The sequence below is a fragment of the Lagenorhynchus albirostris genome, chromosome X (genome assembly GCF_949774975.1).
Source record: "Lagenorhynchus albirostris chromosome X, mLagAlb1.1, whole genome shotgun sequence".
Lineage (NCBI taxonomy): Eukaryota > Metazoa > Chordata > Mammalia > Artiodactyla > Delphinidae > Lagenorhynchus > Lagenorhynchus albirostris.
Window position 1 is genome coordinate 25,276,493 of NC_083116.1, and position 20,034 is coordinate 25,296,526.

The 20,034-nt window shown below is 38.7% G+C and overlaps 1 protein-coding gene across 3 annotated transcripts in view; it reads right to left on the reverse strand.

Moving 5' to 3' along the window:
- STAG2 (STAG2 cohesin complex component) overlaps positions 1-15,805 on the reverse strand; it is a 115,945-nt gene extending 100,140 nt beyond the window's left edge. For 2 of the 3 annotated variants that reach the window (XM_060138738.1, XM_060138736.1), the window contains exon 1: positions 15,571-15,805. The gene's annotated coding sequence lies outside the window, so the exon portion shown is untranslated. Of the gene's footprint in view, positions 1-14,586; positions 14,718-15,005; positions 15,539-15,570 lie in introns of those variants that run through there. The other variant, XM_060138737.1, reaches the window with a different exon arrangement.
- Between the last annotated feature and the right edge of the window lie 4,229 nt (positions 15,806-20,034).

Sequence of the window (20,034 nt, forward strand, 5' to 3'; positions counted from 1 at the left end):
TTGTATTCTTTTTACTTTAACAATATATACATTATTACGACCATATAAAATATACACATGGCACTCTGTACTTGCCCTTTTGTAACACTTACCATACTTAATTGTAACTGCTTATTTAATATCTTTTTTCCCTACTAGACTGTAAATTCTGAGGGCAGGAACCAGGCCTGCCTTGTTCACTGATATCCCCAGTGCTTAGCACAGTGCCTGCCACTTATAGACACTCAAATATTTGTGGAGCAATTCTACTTCTCGGTATACACACAGAAGAACTGAAACTAGAGACTCAAACAGATATTTGTATACCATGTCCATGGCAGCATTATTCACAACAGCCAAAAGGTGGAAGCAATCCAAGTGTCCATCACGGGTGAATGAACAAAATGTGGTATATACAGAAATGGAATATTATATATCCTTAAAAGGGAAGAAAATTCTGACACATGCTACAACAAGGATGAACCTTGAAAATGTGCTAAGTAAAATAAGCCAGTCACAAAAGGATAAATATCTCTATGCTTCCTCCTACCTGAGGTACCTAGTCAAATACATAGGAACACGAAGCAGAACGCTGGTTACCAGGAACTGTTTGAGGGCAGAGGGGAGATAGGGAACTGTTTAATGGGTAGAGAGTTTTATTATGGAATGATGAAAAAGTTCTGGAGATAGATGGTGGTGATGTTTGGACCACTATGTGAATGTAACTAATGCCATTAAACTGTATACTTAAAATGGTAAAATTTTACATTTTACCAAAATTTTAAAAAATAAATAGTTTTGAAAAAAATAGTTTTGGATTGAAGCAAGTAGAATTATAAGTAGTTTTTTAGACTGATAACAATAATTTCCCTTTGAAATATTATCCCAAGAAGCAGAAAAGTGAGAAAATTTTGTAAGATAGTCACGTCTGGCATTATTTCTACCCAAGATAGTTTTTCCACAAAATTTGAAGAAAAGTGAAGTGGTTGCCTACACACTTATCTCATATAAAAGAACAGAGGAAAAAAAGAAAAGGTTTTCCTTTTCAAAATAGACTCCAGCAAATCCAACCATAATTTTCACAGCTATTTTGAAGAGGACATCAAATTGCAGTATATTATCTAATACCACTCATATTTAAGTACAATCAATTCTTTGATTATCCACAGCTCCATACAAAGTAATTCCAGTAAAATTTTCATTGACTTTTCAGAATGCAATAAGCCAGATATGCCCTCCCTTCTTGTCCCAGACCACTTCCCAGCTTAGTCTGGTAACCTGGGACCCAGGGTGGAAGACGAACCCAACTCCCAAAGAGATGCCACAAAGAAAACAATCTACATAAGGATAACCATTGATTATATCAGCTTTAAAGATAATTTCATCTTGACATAATTGAAACAACAGTTTTTATACTGTATACAATTTAAAATCATCTCACAGATGGGAGAACATGCCATCTGGATTCTTTTCAAATTTTAGATGCTTATGGATTTTATGCTACATTTTCCTAGATTTTCTCCTATATCCCTGACCAGTCTATCAATGTTCCTACTTCTTCCTCCTACCCAGTTAATAATAAGGTTTTCACTCCTGGCCTTCTACTCCTCTTTATTTATAACTTCTCCCCTCTAAAGACCAATGTACAGTATGCACAGGGATCCCTAAGGTCTATCTCCTACTCTTATATCTGCTGAACTCCAGTTGCGCTAATATCAGCTTAAGATTGAAATATCTAAAAATACAATTTTGTCTTTCTCTCAAAAATCAGCTACCATTTCAGTGCAAGAGCATGGTTCAGTATTATCACTACCATGTTCCAACTACATACATTATTGCAACAAATTTTATGAGAAGCAGAAAGAAAGAGGTATGAATTCCAAGACATGAGAAAATAATGATTTTATGTGCTATCAAAATATTAAAACTAAAACAATTATTTAAAGTTTCAGTACATGGCAGTTCTTTTTTTTTACCATACACACATGTTTATGTACATATCATGGCAAAGCTAGGAATCTTCCTGTATGAAGCCAACTCCCTGCTTCACAGCTCCACACTGCGCACATCACAAATACACTATAAATGGTCAATGAACAAATCTTTAGGCAAAATGAGGGGTTGAAAGTTAAGACAGTAAGAAGCTGGAAAGCAGACCTCTACTAAGAGATAAAAGGCTTCACAGAACCTAGAAGCTGACCTGAGGGCACATACTCCTCCCGGAATTCAAGGCAATTCATGAGAACAGACTTCTAAAAACTACAACAGGAGACTTGCACTGCCTCCCCACTCCCACCCCAAAACAGCCCCAAGCACAATCCTCATCACAACTCTGTTTCGGAAAATGCCCATCTTGGTCCATTAAGATTAAATCAGTCTAATTCAGGATCAGCTTGCAAGTAAGCCTAGTGAGTCTCGGGATACCACATAATGCATCCACTCAACAAATATTATACAACCTACTATGTCCCAACCACTGTTCTAGGTGCTGGGGTTAAGGCAATGAACAAGACAAATATTCTTGCCCTCAATGGGTTTACATTCTAAGGTGGGGAAAGAGATAACCCACATAAAACTATGTTTGATAATGAAAAGAGCCATGCAGAGAAATACAGTAAGGAGAAAAGGAAGTGTTGGGGGCAAAAGATATTTTACATGATATGGCCAAGGAATACTTCACTGAAAGGCTGATTACTTGAGTGAGCAAAATGTCCTAAAGAAATAAGCAACCGCACCAGACAGAGGGAACAGTAAATACAACGGCCGAGAGGTGAGAACATATTTGGGCAAATTACTAAATTTCTTTAGGCCTCAGTTTTCTGTAAAATGAGTACAATATCCCCTATACAATGTAAGATGTAAAAGTAGTATATTACATCAAGTATCTGACATACAGAATGTACTCAATAAATGAAAATATTACAGTTATCTGGGGGTCTATCATGCCAGCAAAACCCTAGGCATATTGTCTGGCATACAGAAAACACTCAGAAAAGTATTGTTACCTAATCCCCATAATAACATAAGGCATGCAGGATCACCCATTTTATAGCTAGGAAACCTGAGGATCAGAAAATTTCCCAATCCTCTGCTGACCTCTAAAATTCCTATTAGGATGAGCAAACATACTTCATGATTAAAGAGAAGACTTAAAATAAATACACTGCCAAGATGAGGAAACCATTCATATTAATGTCAACAATCAGCAGTATGGTACTGTAGTGCTAAGAACATGGGACACTAATCAGATTGCCTGGGTTCACATCAAGTCTCCACCACTTTCCTAGGTATGTGTCCTTGTGCAATTTTACCTTTTTGTTTTGCACCTGTTTCCTCACCTGTAAACAGAAAACAATAGCAGTACCTACCTCAGAGAGTTGCTGGGAGGATAAAATGGCTTTATTTTTGAAATCACTTCTATTTCAGTGCCTAGCATATGGAGTTATATAGTATTATTAGTAAAAGTATAAAAGTAGAAAAAAGGAAATCATCATCAAAACAGTTCTACTTTACATGGAGAATTTTAGAAATTGTACAGATAGTGGAGATGGAAAAGCAACAGAAAAGGGTGCTGGAGAAAAATGAAAATCAAAACAGAACAGAAGAACATAAAAGTAGCATCATGATGTTATCTGGATTTAGACCAATTTACCTGATCAGATTTTGCTCCCGTTAGTATTACTGTCCTTTAGTAGGAACACTACTAGTGAGACATATGCCAACAATGCTTTGGATAACATTTTGTTTCATAGTTTATTTTATAAGAAGTTTAATTCCTTAAAATTAATTCAGATGTCACTTTACTGGGGATTAAAACAAATTCAATGTAACAAACTTTATCATCTTCCCCCACCCAACCCTCTTCTAGGTGTTATTTGATGCTTATTATAAAATACGAAACATATCACATCTAACTTCAGACTGAGAATAATTTATTCCCTATCAGCTCTTGGTAGAAAATAAGCCTTTCCCCTACCTAATTTCCAAAAGTTTTCTACTTTGAGAAGTCTAACTTCCTCAGTCTCATCAAGTTAGTATGCTTGCCCCCTCTTACTCTTCCCCCCCCCCCGCCAAAAGTTATCACTACACAAGTCTATAAATATCCCACTGGAAGGCAATGTATCACTGTGTAAAGAAGTGTGCTGGAATTAGGCAGAACTGGATTCAAAAGTAGGCTCTGCCACTAACTAGCTGAGTGAACGTGAGCAAGTCACTTAACTATTTTGAACCTCAGTAAATGAAAATACCACCAATTATCTCACATGGTTGTTTTAAGAAATAAAAATTAAATGTTAGGGAGCCTTGCTGTGTAGTAGATCCTATAAATGATATCCTGTAGATACACAAAGTTTATCATTAATGCAAAGCCAACTAGAGGAAACTAATTGACTACTTCTCTTCCAACATACAGGTCTTGAAGATGAGATATTAATAATGTAATTGTAATGTAGGGTTACTTTCCTAGAAAACCTAAGGTTTTAATTACCATTTCAGAATCTGCATGATACATATTACACAATGAGACAAGAATTCAAAATCAGATAAAAACGTAATCCCTTGTCTGAAAAAGGTAAACTAGTTATAAGACATAAGTTTGGATATTCACCAATATTGTACATATAAACATTACATATTTATACACACAAATAATTATCTCTCATGTTAGGTTTGCTATTTTTTCTGCAGCAACCTGGATAACTGTTTCAGTCTAACTTCAAAGGTTTAGGAACTAATTCCCTACTAAACGATCTTTTCTAATATAATCCTGTATTGTCCAGATAATCCCTCTGAAATTTTTCAAGTATATTTAGAACACCCAAATATGAATCCAACCACTGAATATTCCTCAATGAATAGTAGCACTTTATGCATTGACATGTAACCAAAACTCAAAAAAGTACATATACTCAAACTGGAAAAATCCATTTGTCATTGACAAATTTGCTTTTCAAAAACATACCTTCAAGCTTCTACTTCCCTGCCAGCCATGGCTACCACCACTTCCTCAATTCTCCTGCCAGGAATAAAGTCTGAGGAATGTCTTTTGGCCTGAATGAGTGGTGGAAACAGGGAGGGACATATCCCAAAGGAAAAATATTATGGCTTTGCTAATATTTCCTACATTTTCTCTACTTCTTTAGCATAGAAGGGAAATTCTCAAAGGTTCATGTCCAACTATCTTTAATACTATTTCTTTAAATCACAAAAAAGGCCTTTTTTAGTAAGAGAATATTAAATGTGTTCTTTGTAGTAACATTCTAACCACCATAAAGTTTGCAAATTAGTTACAAGGCAGGAGATACATTGGTGAGTGTGGAAATATTCTTGCTTTTGAAAAGAGAAAAACGTTAGAAACCCAAGAAAAGAGAGTATCATACATCCCAGTCCTGAAATGGAAATACTACTTTAAATATACCAAACCTACATCATCATATGTATGTAGAGAATGAATTTAATGAATATCATATACTGCTACAAAGACATTTCAAGCTAACACTCCAACAAAGAATCCAAAGTCAAAAAGCAAAACACAAGCAGGGATAAATTTAAGTTCCTATTTAAACGCAAGCAGTTACAACTTGAGGTAGAGAAAGACACACAAGAGTCCTATATAACAGAGTGATTGTTGATGGCCTCTTTTTCTTTTACACAGAAGCACAATATCACTTAGAAGGTCTCAACCTTTGGATAACAGTAACTGGTTACAGGGAATGATCATGGGCTTCTTTAACTTAGTTTATTAACAACCACCGAAGACTGAACTGAAGCATTGCAATGCTACATCAACAGTCCTTAATTGTTATTTTTCCCCAAAGCTTTTCAGAGTACTCCTTATTTTTAAATACTTGTCACTAATCTTAAATTAAGGACACTATCAAAACTGCATTGGGCTTCCCTGGTGGCGCAGTGGTTGAGAGTTCGCCTGCTGATGCAGGCAGCGCAGGTTCGTGCCCCGGTCCGGGAAGATACCGCATGCCGCGGAGCGGCTGGGCCCGTGAGCCATGGCCGCTGAGCCTGCGCGTCCGGAGCCTGTGCTCTGCAACGGGAGAGGCCACAACAGTGAGAGGCCCGCGTACCGCAAAAAAAATAAAAAATAATAAAAAAACTGCATTGATGGCTATTGGTTTTAGCTTAGTATTCTTTAATATACAGTAATCCCAGTACATAATGTTTCCAAAATGGGTTAGTTTTAACCCTTTTGGGGTGATAAAACTCAACTGACAACATTGACTGAGGGCAGAGACTATGTAGTTTACCACTGTATATCCCATCCCTGAAGGCACTTTAAGTACCAGCTGAAAAAACAACGAATGAACTCTTTTGAAAACTTGAATAAATGCAGTTATACATGTTGTACATTAATTTCACAGGGTTCTCACACCTCCACCCTATCCATGGGCCCCATATTAAAACCCAGCAATAGCTTTTTAAAAATACCAACTGCATTAATTTCTATAATAAATCAAATCCACAAAATAACCTTTTGTTTACCAGTCATTATGCAGCCCACAAATTCCTTCCTCTGGTCAGATATGCAGTCCCCACCTTCCAACTTCACGATGGCTTTAAAAATGAACTAAACAAATGACTTTAAGAATTGAATAGACCTACTTAATAGCCTCTCAGTTGTTTATAAGATAGTGATGCCAACAAAACTTATAAAAGTGAACTAGCTAGCGGAAAAAAAAACAAATTCCTCAATGAAATATTAGAATAGCTAAGTATGAAGTCCTCTTAAGATCAGCTCTCTACTACTCACCCTCACTAAAAGAAAAAAGAGGGAAAAAAATCTTATTTTACAAAATAGTAAAATCTGTGATTATGCTGAAATCATTTCACCAAATGTTTAAATCATTTGGGGGGGGGTGTGTACCACAAACAAACAGGCTGGGAATACAAAGCAGTTGCAAAAGTCACCAAAAATAAAAGACAACTATTAATTTTATGAAATGACACATCAATCTCCAAAAGACTTAATTTTCAAATTATGGTACAGAATCAGTTTAACTTCGAATAAGTCTCTAAACTAGACCTTTTTCTTTCTTTTCTAATACTACTTCTCCTTAGTCACAAAACTGTGTCTCTTTCAGCTTTCTTCTCAGAAGAAATTTTCCATCTAAGAGCCCCCATGAAATATCATACAATTCACATTTCCTCCTAAGAAACCCGTAAAGGGAGTCTAAACAATGTAAGGAAAACAAATACAGATGTAAACAGTAAAAGTAGTTATCATGGAGTTTTCTGTTTTTATTTAGGAGGACCTCACTCAGAGAAGTTGCTTTTCAACATTAAGACATCATCACTGAAGTCTTAAGAGTCACTTGAAAAAAGCCAACTGGAAATTCTACTGGGTTTTTAAAAACACTGTATCTTGTCTTTTACTGTCGACCCCATACCAATAAAAACTCCTCCAAAGAGTAAAAACAAACTCTAAGAATATGGCAGTGTAAAGTAATTTAAATCACGTTCATGCCCAAAGAAATCTCCATAGGGGTTTCGAATCTCTTCCTACCACTTACTAACTGGGCAAGTTACTTGGCCTCCTATGCTTTGGTTTTCTCTTCTAAAAAAGGGGTGGGAGTTGTTAATTAGGGTCATCATACATCCTAGTTACTCTGGGACAGTCCTAGTTTATACTGTTATCCTAGCATGCCATCCACTTAGTGCCCCCTTTCACTCTCAACAGTATCCTGGTTTGAACAAAAAATCATATGGTCATCCTACTTCAGAGGATTATGAAGACTAAGTGAGCTAATACACATAAAGCATTTGTAATAGTGTCCGGCACACAGTAAGAGTACAGTTAGTGTTACCTATTGTTAATGTTAGTCACTGTCAAAGGCTTCTTATAAAAGGCTTTGAATAATATAATGAACAGAGCTCCTACAATATTCTTTTTTACAAATGAAATTATGCATTTAACTTCCCAAATTCAATATTCAATTATTTAAAACAACTAAGTAGCACTAACTGCTTGAAATCAACACTGACCAATTTATCCCACAGAAATGGCAGTATCAGCAACTGCATTCACTTTTTATCAAACATTAAGTTTTAAGTAGAGGCTATATTAGGGTTACTGACAGGAAAGAAACCATGAAAAGTAAAACCTTGTTTGACATCAAACCAAGTCCCTTAATATTCTAGCAACCTTTCTCAACCAGTGTTCCTCATGTTATTAACCACAGAACTCAGAAAATGATTTGAGTGACAATTTCCTGAATTCTCCCAAGAACAGTACATAGCTAGTATCTTTCTAGATGCACTGGAGAGAAACTAATTTATTATATACAATGGATGCCTTGGGGCATAATTCTGTGGTAGAACACCAGTGGTATTCTTGGACTACAAAGGGGAAAATATGGATGAAAAGACTCAATATTGACTCTGGGTAGAAGACAGTATCACCTGGAAAAAATATTTCCTACAGAATAAAGCTTAAGGAAATGATTAACATAAAATATATAAATTTGACTCATGGCTGTGAAAAGCACTAATATTTTTGGTTTTACCCCATTTCCACTAATTTATCTTAGGCCAGCTACACGATATCTAGCATTCCTTCAGATTAGAAAAGTTCTAGTTATAGTTTATGAAAAGCAGGAAGGAGAAAGAGGAAAAGCAAAGAAGGCTGAGACCAAGATTCTGATCACTAATGAACCAAATAATCCAGGGCAGCAATATTAACTATTACCTGATAAAAAATAAGAACAAGAAATTTTAATTAAGTGAAAAGATGAACTAGAATAGAAAGTAGAAACAGATAAGGTACTAACACTTAGAAGAAAATATTTTTAAGGTACCATTAAATAACCAAAAAAACCCTACAGAACCAATCAGAGCAGTGAATTATAAGAGTCACCTAAATTCTCTTTTCAAATCACTCGATAAACATGCTGAATGATTGGGGAACTATTCTCAGACACATTTAGCTCCATTCTATATAGAGCTTAAATGACAAAAGAAAAAAAAATCAGTGAAACCACTCTATCTACCATAGTATGACCCCCCAAAAATTAAGAATACAATTCAACATATTATCCCATCTAAAACAAAAAAGTATATATATTATTCCACAAACTTTTGTATAATGAGCATACTCAAACAAACCTAAAGCTCAGATTTATTTCAACTATTTCAACTATTAGTATAAAACACAATTAGACCGTTCATCAGGCAGCAACTCATCTAACCCTACATTAAAAATCTGCATTAACCCTGTACTATACGTGAAAAAAATCTTCATTTTGTAACACTGAAAAGATACATGCTTTCAATGATAGATATCCCAAGACCTAACACAGTTAAGAGAAACTACTGAGTTTAACAAAAAAGTACAAAGGTTTTGAGGCCAGGCTAATATGCGTGTGAATTCAGACTGTCAATTATTATCATGTGACAAGTCATTTATTCTCTGAGAGCCTCAATTTCCCCATCTGTAAAATGACAACCATCTATCTTGCAAGGTAGCAGAGAAGTTTAAACAATACATGTTAAAACACACAGTGTACAGTTATTGGCATTTAAAAGTCACTCAAATGGCAACTAAATTAAGAGTTTCTTAGAATATCTCAGGATTCAACAAGTTGTAGGTCAAATCCCATTAAAACAAATGTTATTCATGCAGAAGTGTAAATAGGACCTGCTTTTTCCCCCCTAACAACATTCAACAGAATTTAAACAATATATATATATTTATTGCGATCACAAGCTGTTTATATTTACCAGTGTTTGGGTGTTCCTGAAGAATTTAAAGGGATACAGTAGGGAGCCAATCGCAAAGATTGAACAATATATTTTTATAAAGGAATTTTACCTTTGAGGTGTACATTAGATTATCCAGAGTTTACAGAAATCGCTCTAGTTTGTCTCATCAAGCCTAGCCGTGTATTTTCCAATTAAAATAAAAAAGAACAGATCATCAACATTATTCACCCTCCTCTCATTTGGGGGAGATGATGGGGCTTAAAACAATTTCAATAATCTCTAGACTAGACCAACCATATGTAAAGATTTGTTTTCTTCTGGCTAGTAGCAAAGATAGAACTATAGCAAGCATACATTAAAAATACAGTTCAGAAAAAAAAATACAGTTCAGGCAGCAGATTACCATAGCTGCTAAAGAGATGTAGTTTTTTTTTAAATGCACATATACAAAAATTAAGACTCCACCAAGCAACACCACTCACACTGACAAAATATAAAATTTGGTTAAATTAAATACAAAGCAGGCAACTCAGGAGACTGAAAAATATCAAGCTGACAATTTTGTTTTCTCATGTATCTTTGGCAAAGAGAACACGCAATAACCACCACTCATGATATCCAGAGATATCAGAAAATTATTATACAGGAGCAGTACTGAACCACAAATTAAAAGTCCTAAATATGTATCAAATGTAGAAATTACACAAATAAAATACATGTAAAGAACTCTTAAAATAATCTGTATCTTTAAAGTTTCTTCTTTACTCTCTGATAATTAACGGTGTTTCAATATATACTGACACCCATAGATAACTGGGACTATCCCTTGCCTTTGCTATCTCCCCAACTCCCAAAATAGGTATAGGATAGAGCTCCACTACACAGTAAACTGTTGGGTTCAAGTCTTCGAATAATCTAATAGCGAAGTCAAAGTACTAACACAAGACCAGTGTTTTTTTAACATGTGAGACAAAAAAGTCACATTAAAGATATGAACCTTATCCCATTGAGGTGTAATAGATCATTGCGTCCATCTACTGTAAATTTTAAGCTCGAAAGTTAACTTGCAGCATCAAAAACTGAAGTCTTCCATCTATGATAAAGAACCCAAAGAAGAATATGCTATTCACTGTTTACTCCCTTCCCACACATAATTGTGGGTGGCATCAGTTAAACATGCAGAGTATTAAGCATTACTAAACTGTCCAAGGTGTATATTCACATCTAACCCTATATTCCCAAAGGGTAGTTTGAGCCTGAGCCTGTCCCCCACCCCAACCCACCCATTTTAATTCACAGGTTCTCAGGAGACCACCAACGTCATTAAGGTTCAAAAAGAAAACAATGAAAAAATAATGTATAATTTAATTTCATTAAAATCTTGAGTACTTGGGCTTTAAAAAAAAAAAACCTAACTAAATAGACTTCAAAGTTACCAAACTCATAGTTTGTTGCTTTAGTAGTTTAGCTCTTGCCTCACAATAAAATAAATCTGAAGTCACAATCCTCAACATTTAAGATTATTCGCATATAAGAGTTCAAAATACATAATCTGTCTTCTCGTAACATCCTTCTAAAGCTAAAATGATGAATACGAAATATACAAACAGACTAATATTAACAATTACGAAATGTCTGTCCCCAGCCTAGGGTGGAATTTTTGCTTTAATAATGATTAGGGATCACACTTCGCCAAATACAGAAGTTAAATATCCATTATTTTCGGTTCCCTTTAAAACTTTGACGTATGTTCAGAAATACATCTTATAGGGTGAAAAAACCTGCCACTGAACAACACAAAATTGCAGAAAATAAGGCACTTAACTTCAAATGATCTACAAATTCTTTGTAGGAGCAATTTACAAATACACTAATTAAGGAGACTGAAGGTTTTAATGGCAACGCATTTTTACTTTACTGTTGATGGGTAATGGTCAGATGTTCTTAATATAAAACATTAAAATATTTTACATATCAACCTTTAACTATTTATGGCATCAGATGGTTAAAAGTGGGGGGAGGGGAGCTTTAACTCATTTTGTATGTAAACATTCATTTTCAGATCAATTTTTTAAAAAACCACCCCACCCCCACTGCCCGTCTCTGATACCTTAGGATGCTATAGTTATTTCACAGTGGGAAAGAACAGGTAAGAAGTAGATTTCTTTTCCAATCCTCTTCTCTACCCATTCATTAAACACCAAATACTGAAACTGAATTCAACTCCTACCTCGATCTTCTTACCAGGAATGCTCCCTAGGGCACCCGAATCCCTTCCACTGTCATTTATTCCAACTGCCAAAGCCCCTCCTATTAATAGTAAATCCCTTTCATACTGACTCACTGGAACTCCAACTTAATGAAATAGACACCAAGCAGAATTTACAAAATTTGCTAATGGAATTTTCCTATTTTTCAAAGGATTAAAAAAGAAACTAAAAGTAGAGCACGTTCAGACTAAGTTACAAACATTTAAAGTTCAACCAATTTATAACCATTTATCTTGCTTATTCTATACTGGTTCAATTTAAATATTTTTTGAGTTTGTAAGTCAGACATTGTGTAATTACTTATACACAAGGCCAAGTTTCCCAGGCAAATAATATGTAAATATAAACTTAAGTCATTACACCAAAATTGCAAGACAATCTGAATTTTTTTCTTCCAAATTTTTTGTTTAAGTATGGAAACATTCAAGTACACGCTAAAGTAGAGAGAATAGTACAATGAGCTCTCCTGTACTCATCACCCAGCTACAATCATCAACTCAAGGCCACTTTTGTTTCATCTCTACCTCCCACCTCTCCCCCAATTATCTTCAGAAAAGAATTAAAAGGAAGACACTGTGCTCAGTATGTACAGAGAAAAATCCAAAGATAAAAAAGTATCAAAGACTAGCAAGAAGTCAAGAATCTAACAATGTAACTGTACAGCCACCCTATACAATTACTTGTTAGGTGGTAAATTTTTTTTAAGAATTCGGATTTTTTTTAAACAGGGAAATACCCATCTTTAAGAATCTGATAAAGCCAATAAGATCCCAAGGACATATTTAAAATTACGTCTAAAAGAGTAAATAAGAATGTGATGAAAATGAACTTAAACATTTACAATTAGCTTGCATTCACGTAGCACCTTGGCTCAAAACTAAAAAAAAAGACTATTTAACATAATGTGTCATAAAATTACAGTTCAAGCACTTGAAAGACCGCTGAACACTTACGCCTTAACTGGTCCTTCTGATTCCTAATTATAGATTGATATCAATGTAGGAAAAAAAACAGGCATTTTAACGTAAGTGGTTTAAAATGTTCAAAATTACCCCACCGTTCACTGGAAAATATATGAAATCAAGTCTAAACTACCTGAATTGTATGTCATTAAAGAGAAATGTATCCACTTTCCAGGCCGATTTTTTTTAATAAGTTCACATATACCCTTAAACGCAACGCGCTAGGCTACAGATAGAATTAGGAGACCGCCTCCTGCTTTTGCTCCTAACCAATACGCAGAGAGAGAAGGTTGGCAGGAAAGTGCTGCGAGGACAGTAACAAACACCAGCAGCTCCCGAGCAGGCCCTGCTAGAGCCAGGAATGACGCACTTCGGTAACCCGACTCTTTCTCCCCTCCACCCCCGCCCCCAGCAGCGGTGCTGACACCGCCAACAGCCCGGAGTAGGAAAAAAGACAACAGAAAAAAGGCAGAGGTTGGACCGCACCAGGTTTCATCAAGAAACCTCGATTATTCCTCTTTCGACACTAACCACTAGGACTAAACAGGAAAAGAAGCTTCGTGCTTAAGCAAGTCCCATCATGGTGGTTTAAGAGTCACTAAATTAAGCTGATAATGAGCCCAATCCACAGAGACAAATACAGGGTGTGGCTGCCGTGAAATACGGCGGTCCGTGGGAGAAAAGGGGTATGGAATTTACACTCCAGTGTGAGGGGAAGATGGGGCTCTACGGTGGGGGGGGGAGGGCGGCCCGCGCATTTTAAGGAACCATTTCAAACCAACACGAGCTCTTCGTTTACTTAAATCTAATCCTACACATCAAAAGTTTCTAATAGATATATCACGTAAACTGTAAATAACCATTTAATCAAACACCATGACCCTCAATTAACAAACTACATCCAAGAGAAAGGAGGGGGGGCGGTAGGCAACAACATATAAAACATTTCTAGGCCACAGAAGAGAAAGTCTCACAAACCAGATGAAACTACTAATGCAATATTAAAAATTAAAGCTGAACACTGCAGCACGAAAAATCACACGATAAAACCCATTACAGTTCATGATTAAAAATAAAATGGCATATACACCAAGGGGGAGCGGAAACTAAATGTCGAAAGTACAGCGGTTTATAAAAAAACTAAAGGCAAAACAAGACATTCTCGCGACGGGGGAAAAAAAGGGCAGAAATCAACAATACGTTTACGAATGTAGGCCAGAAGAAAATGAGAACGGGGCTCAAAGTTTTGCGGAACTACTTGATGCTGTTTCCCACACCTTCTCTCTCCCATGGCCCATCCGACCCTTTCCGTCCTAAAATCGCCGTCCACAGATCACCGGGTACGTGAGAGAAGAAAAAAGAAAGTCGACCCCAAGCAAGAATAAAAGTGTGGAGGGAAAAAGCAGAAGCTGCCTACCTGGGGCAAGGATCAGCTCAGTTCGTGCCTTGAGAAAGACAGTGCGGGTGGGGGTGGGAACGAAAAGCAGCACTAAAACTAAAACAAAAGTGGCGCCAAAACCCCCCAACAAACAGCCTTCCACTCCCGCCCTTCCCCCCTCCTCCCATGCCAGGCAGGCAGGGCCCCCTTCGGGGCAAGGTCTGCACGCGGGGGCCAACACCGCCAGACCCCAACCTATTCAGAAAATTGTTGCCCGAAGAAAACTGACCGAAGTCGGGCCTCGGAAGGGATGGAGAGATCGATGCCAATCGCTTTCCCCGGCAGTTCCCCCACCACGCGCTGGAGATGATGGGGCGGGGGAGAAGCAGAGGGGCCCGTCACATGAATGTTGTTCCCTCTCTAGGAAGGGAGGAAGAGAGGGAGGGAGAGGAGGGAGGGAGGAAAGGAAGGAGGGGAAGGGAGAAGGGAGGGGGCACGAGGGAGGGGTGTGATCAGAGTAGATTTTCCCTCGCCTCCCTCGGTCCGAGGCCCAAATATACACAAGCGAGCCTCCTCGCCTCCCCTCCCCCCTAGGTTCCCAGCACCACCATTTTGCTCTCTTCCTTCCCCTCGCCGCGATGCCGCGCTCTCCCCCACCCCAACCGCGGCCGCCCGGCCTTCCCCACTACGGCTCGCACCCCACCCCACCTCCAGTTCGGGCTCTCCCAGGCTTAAGAGCCTGCCGGAGAAAAGGCACCTAAATCTAACACTACACCGAGAAGCAGAGCCTCCATCTTGCGCTGCTCCGCGTTCTCCATTTTGGGCCACCCATGGGGGGGGGGTCTCCGTAGAGGCCCCGAGGGAGAGTGGGGCGAGGGAAGGAAGAGAAAACCTTCAGCGAGGGTAGTCGAAAAGAAGAGTCCTGCGGTAGAAAGCCACTCTAGGAGTAGGAGGTAGGGAGGAAGGGGGGCTGGAAGTTCTTGGTAGTGCTGAGGGAGCCACTTGGGGGAAGAGGGGAGAAAGAAGGGCTGGGGGTTACGCGGGGACGAGGAGGCTTCTCCCCGCCTTCACTTGACCGCCCGCTCCACGGCGGGCCCCGCTGGAGGCAAAGGAAGAAGAGAGGAAATTAAACGGCAAGAGTGCCCAGTGTCTTTCCCTCCCAACTCCTCTCTCGCGCCCTGTTTCAACCACACTCGCCTCACGGTGGGCCCCGCGCCCTCCGGGTGCCCCTCCAAACTTCTAGAAGCTTCGCCTCCGCCATTTTATAACTTACCTCCCCCCTCAGCGTATACAGAGGCAGCAACGAGACTGTTCGCCTCCCCCACTCCTCCTTCCTTCTTTCTCAGGCCGGGGGCTTCTTCACCCCTGGGCTGGTACAAGATATTTTTCCCTTCCTCTTCTTTACACCCTCGAATTCTACTCAGGGACGGAAGCTCCCGCGGTTCTAGAGCGGTGGGGGGTTTTGAAAGTGGCGGTCGGATCCGGCGGGTTTTTTTTTTTTTTCTCTCTCTCTCTCTCTCTCTTTTTTTTTTTTTTTTTTTTTTTTTTTTTTTGGTGGCGCTTCGGGATTGTTTGGGGTGTTCGCTCTTCGGCGACTTGGAGGCGAATGGAACGCGCAGGCGCCATCTGTCGGCCGCCAACCCGCGCCCGGCTCCCGTTGGGAGGGAGCGTCATCTAGCGGCAAAGAGTCGCCACTGCAACGCCTGGCCCCCTGCCCTCCCACCCAGCATCCTCCTCCCAATCTCCAGCCAATCGGGGCCGACTGCCTCCCGGGTTCAGCGTCTCCGACGCCGCCTCCCAACGAGGCGCCCGCAGGGGCGCGCCGCCGAGTGGGGTAAACAAGGTGGCGTGCCCGCGCCTGACTTACTCATTCGTTTAGCAGCGCTTCCGCCGCGCAGCCGGGCGCGCCGCGTTTCCTCTTTCTTTATTGGGGGGGGTCGAGGGGAGGGCGGTAGGAATGTCCGGAGGAGCCCCCGTGCTGTGGGAAATCGGAAACTGGGCTCGCTGGGGACTCGTGCTCCGGGCCTCTCCGCCCCCCGCGCAGCCCGAGGTGGCAGCCTAGTCGGGCATCACCCTCCGACGTCCACTTCTGTGACAGGCCCCAGCGAGAGGGCCTTTGGCCCTAGATCCCGGACCCTCGCTTCACCGCACTGCCTACTCCTTCCCACCGAAAGAACTCAACTCGCGTGACTCCGGCACCTGATCCTAAGTGATTTAGGGGGGTTGTTTTTTGAGTTGTTTTGTTTTGTTTTGCTTGTTTTTTGCTTCGGGTGTGGAGAGAAAGCGAGCTGATTCTCTACCGGGAAGACCTGGCACTGGAGGAAAAAAAATTTTTTTTTTCTTTATAACACTAGTCCCGTCTCCCAGAAAACGTGGTCTGTCTCTCTCCAGGGTCTAGGAGACTTAGGGAACTGGGCTACTAGGCTAGGCCGGGCGCTGGAACAGTTTATTCTCCACTCTTGGGGCGGAGGGGAGGAACAGGACGGAGCGAAGTGGAGGGAAATCGAAAATCGGGCAGAAGGAGTCGAGGAGCACCTACCCGGTGTTCCCCGCCTCCCCCGCTTATCCACAGTCTTCCTGGAAGCGTGGGTGGAGGCGGCCTCGCTACTTAGTTAAGAATTTTGGTTCCTTCTTATCCTGCCTCCTCACCCCTCCCTCAAGATGTTTGAAATGCGAAAGGATACCCTATCGCTCCTTCGACCCCAAACTCTTAAGTCTTTATCCTTTTTATTTATTTTTTTGTTTGTTTCGAATCCAGCGTCCCGGACCTTTGACCGCCGAAAGCTCTCTACGGGGCGGGGGGGGGGAAGGATCAACTCGGGGACGGCTTGTCCTCCGAAGCGCCGCTTTTCCTAGGACGGGGAGAAGTGACCTATTACAGTGTTTCCCTTGCTGTTACAAATTTATACAATAGTGTTTAGTTAATAAGAGCTGTTTCTTTTTCTTTAATTTTTGGTTAAGCTATTCTTTTAATATTAAATTAGATTTAAATTAGAAGGAAAAAATGTATTTAATAACAAGACAAATTTTCCAAATGAGAAATAATGCAAGCCCCCGTGTTAAGTCGTGGAGAATTCACCCGATATCGCTTCTAAAACATTCCTAAAGCAATATAATGATTATTTTCAATCCTTAAATTATATCCTTATCACGCCTGTGTCTTAGGATAGGAGAGAAACTCTGTTCACTGGTTTTTAAATTTTTTCCTGCAACTTTAAAAAAGTTATGGTATATTTATTCAACTGAAAAATAAAAGTTAAACAGAATCATCTAAATATCAATAACAAGAAATAAAATCTGAGACATTTTTACTTACCTCAAAAACTTTGGAGAGTGGAATACTGTTCAAAATAAATTTCCGTTTCTTTTATAGACCATCTTTGGTAGAATGTTATTCAGTTTTTAACAGATTCAAGTCACAGAATGATGCAGCTAGAACATTAAATAGGGAGTAGTGGAAATTTTACAGTTATAAGTTAATGCAAAATTCCACTTAAAGTAATAGAAAAATTGGGCTCTGTACCAAATCATTTTACATTAATTTAGTTCAGTTGTGCCAATTTAATATCAATTGATATTAAATGATTTCCTTTTTAGTATTAGCTGAAAATTACTGGTTTTCTGGTCCAAACATCACATTGAAAGTACATGGTACAAATAGTTTTTTATTTTATAAATTAACATTATCAGCTGATTGTCTATGTAGCAACTGAGACTTCTTTAAACAATTTTATACTTTGAACAAAATTGAAAACTTCCTCTGTTTAGTAAACTTACTTTCATTTTGTAAAAATTACCACTGAAGAAAATTAATAAGTGTAACTGGTGTAACATCAGAAATTTTATAGCAAATATATACCAATATTTGAGAATGTTTCACAGTAGCTCCTCTTTCTTTCTAGAGTTCATTCAAAAAATATTTTTTAAACCTTCAATATGTTCAGACCAGAGTGCTGTGTGCCCCAGTCCTATCTGAGAAGTGGAATTTATTTCCTAGGGTACTGAAAGACCAAGAGTACATCCTTAGAATTTGAGGACAAAGTGAGAAAATGTCATCAAATGAAATATGTAACTGATGTAAAATAAGCTTTAATCTTAATTATTTGTAGCATGTCCTTCATGAGATAATATTGTAATGGCAGAAGCTTTTGGTGCCTGATAAGAAATACTGAGAAAGTAAAGTTGAATAGTTAGAATATTTGATACTGTGTAAGGGGCAAGACAGTATTTGATGCAAAAATATTTTGTTCTTTAGAAATGCGTACCCCACTGTGTAGCAGAGATGATCCTCCAGTCTTACCACAGTCAGAATAAAGCATACCACAATTCTCTTTGCTCCGACTCCATGTAAATGGAGCAAGCTTCTGATTATAATTAGGTTTTCCAGATAGTCTCTTACTTTACACAGCATACATATATATTTTTTATTTTCTAACACCATTCTATATGTTACCTAAAATCCAGAAGCCTAAAGATGAATATGTTTGAGTCCACAGAAATTTAAAATTATGTGTATCAAAATACCATAAACAAGGTCAAAAGGTAAACTATAAGTTGTGAGGAAATATTTGCTACACGAATGAAAGAGGCTCATTTCCTTATATACAAAGAACTCTCACAAATCAATAAGATAAAAATACTCCAGTAGAAAACTGAACAAAGGATATAAACTGTCAACTTATTGGACAAGAAATGCACATGGCTAGTAAATATATAAAATAGTGCTCAACTTCATTCACCACTAAGACATGCAAATTAAATACCACTTTTACCATATTGGCAAGAGATTTTAATTTTTTTTCTTTAATTTATTTATTTATTTATTTTTGGCTGTGTTGGGTCTTCATTGCTGCACGCGGGCTTTCTCTAGTTGTGATCAGGGACCACTGTTTGTTGCGGTGTGCAAGCTTCTCATTGCAGTGGCTTCTCTTGTTGCGAAGCACGGGCTGTAGGCGCGCAGACGTCAGTAGTTGTGTCACACGGGCTTCAGTAGTTGTGGGTGCACGGGCTCTAGAACGCAGGCTCAGTAATTGTGGTGCACGGGCTTAGTTGCTCCGCGGCATGTGGGATCTTCTTGGACCAGGACTCGAACCCGTGTCCCCTGCATTAGAAGGCAGATTCTTAACCACTGCACCACCAGGGAAGCCCTTAAATTCTGATAATACTCAATGTTGGTGAAGAACTAAGAATTCTTATATACCATTGGTGGGAGTGTAAATTGTTTAAAAAATGAAGTCATGTCATAACATGAAAAATTGACCTAGCATTTCCATTTCTAGGAATCTATCATACAGAGATGCTCATGCAATTATACAGAGATTATATAGAAGATTTTCATTATAGCTTTGTAATAAAGAGAAACTGACAATGATAGAAATGGCATCATTAGGGGACTGGTTAAGGAAATTGTGATACATCCATACAATAGGGTTTTATGCCCACCATTAAGGCAATTAAGTATGTATTTATCTACTGATACACAAATATGTCTAGGATGGGTTAAGTGAAAAAAAAAATCAAGTTGGAAATAGCTTGTATAGTATGATCCCATTTGTGAATATGTATATTTACAAACATATATATGTGCTTGTATAGGCATAAAACATTCCTGAAGAACATACAGGAAACCTAACAGGTTAGCAATACCTCTCAGGAAATAGGTGGTACAGGGTTCCAGGGCTTGTAAGTTAACTTTTCACTTTATACATTGTTATGTTAATTTTTTTTTTTTTAAGTG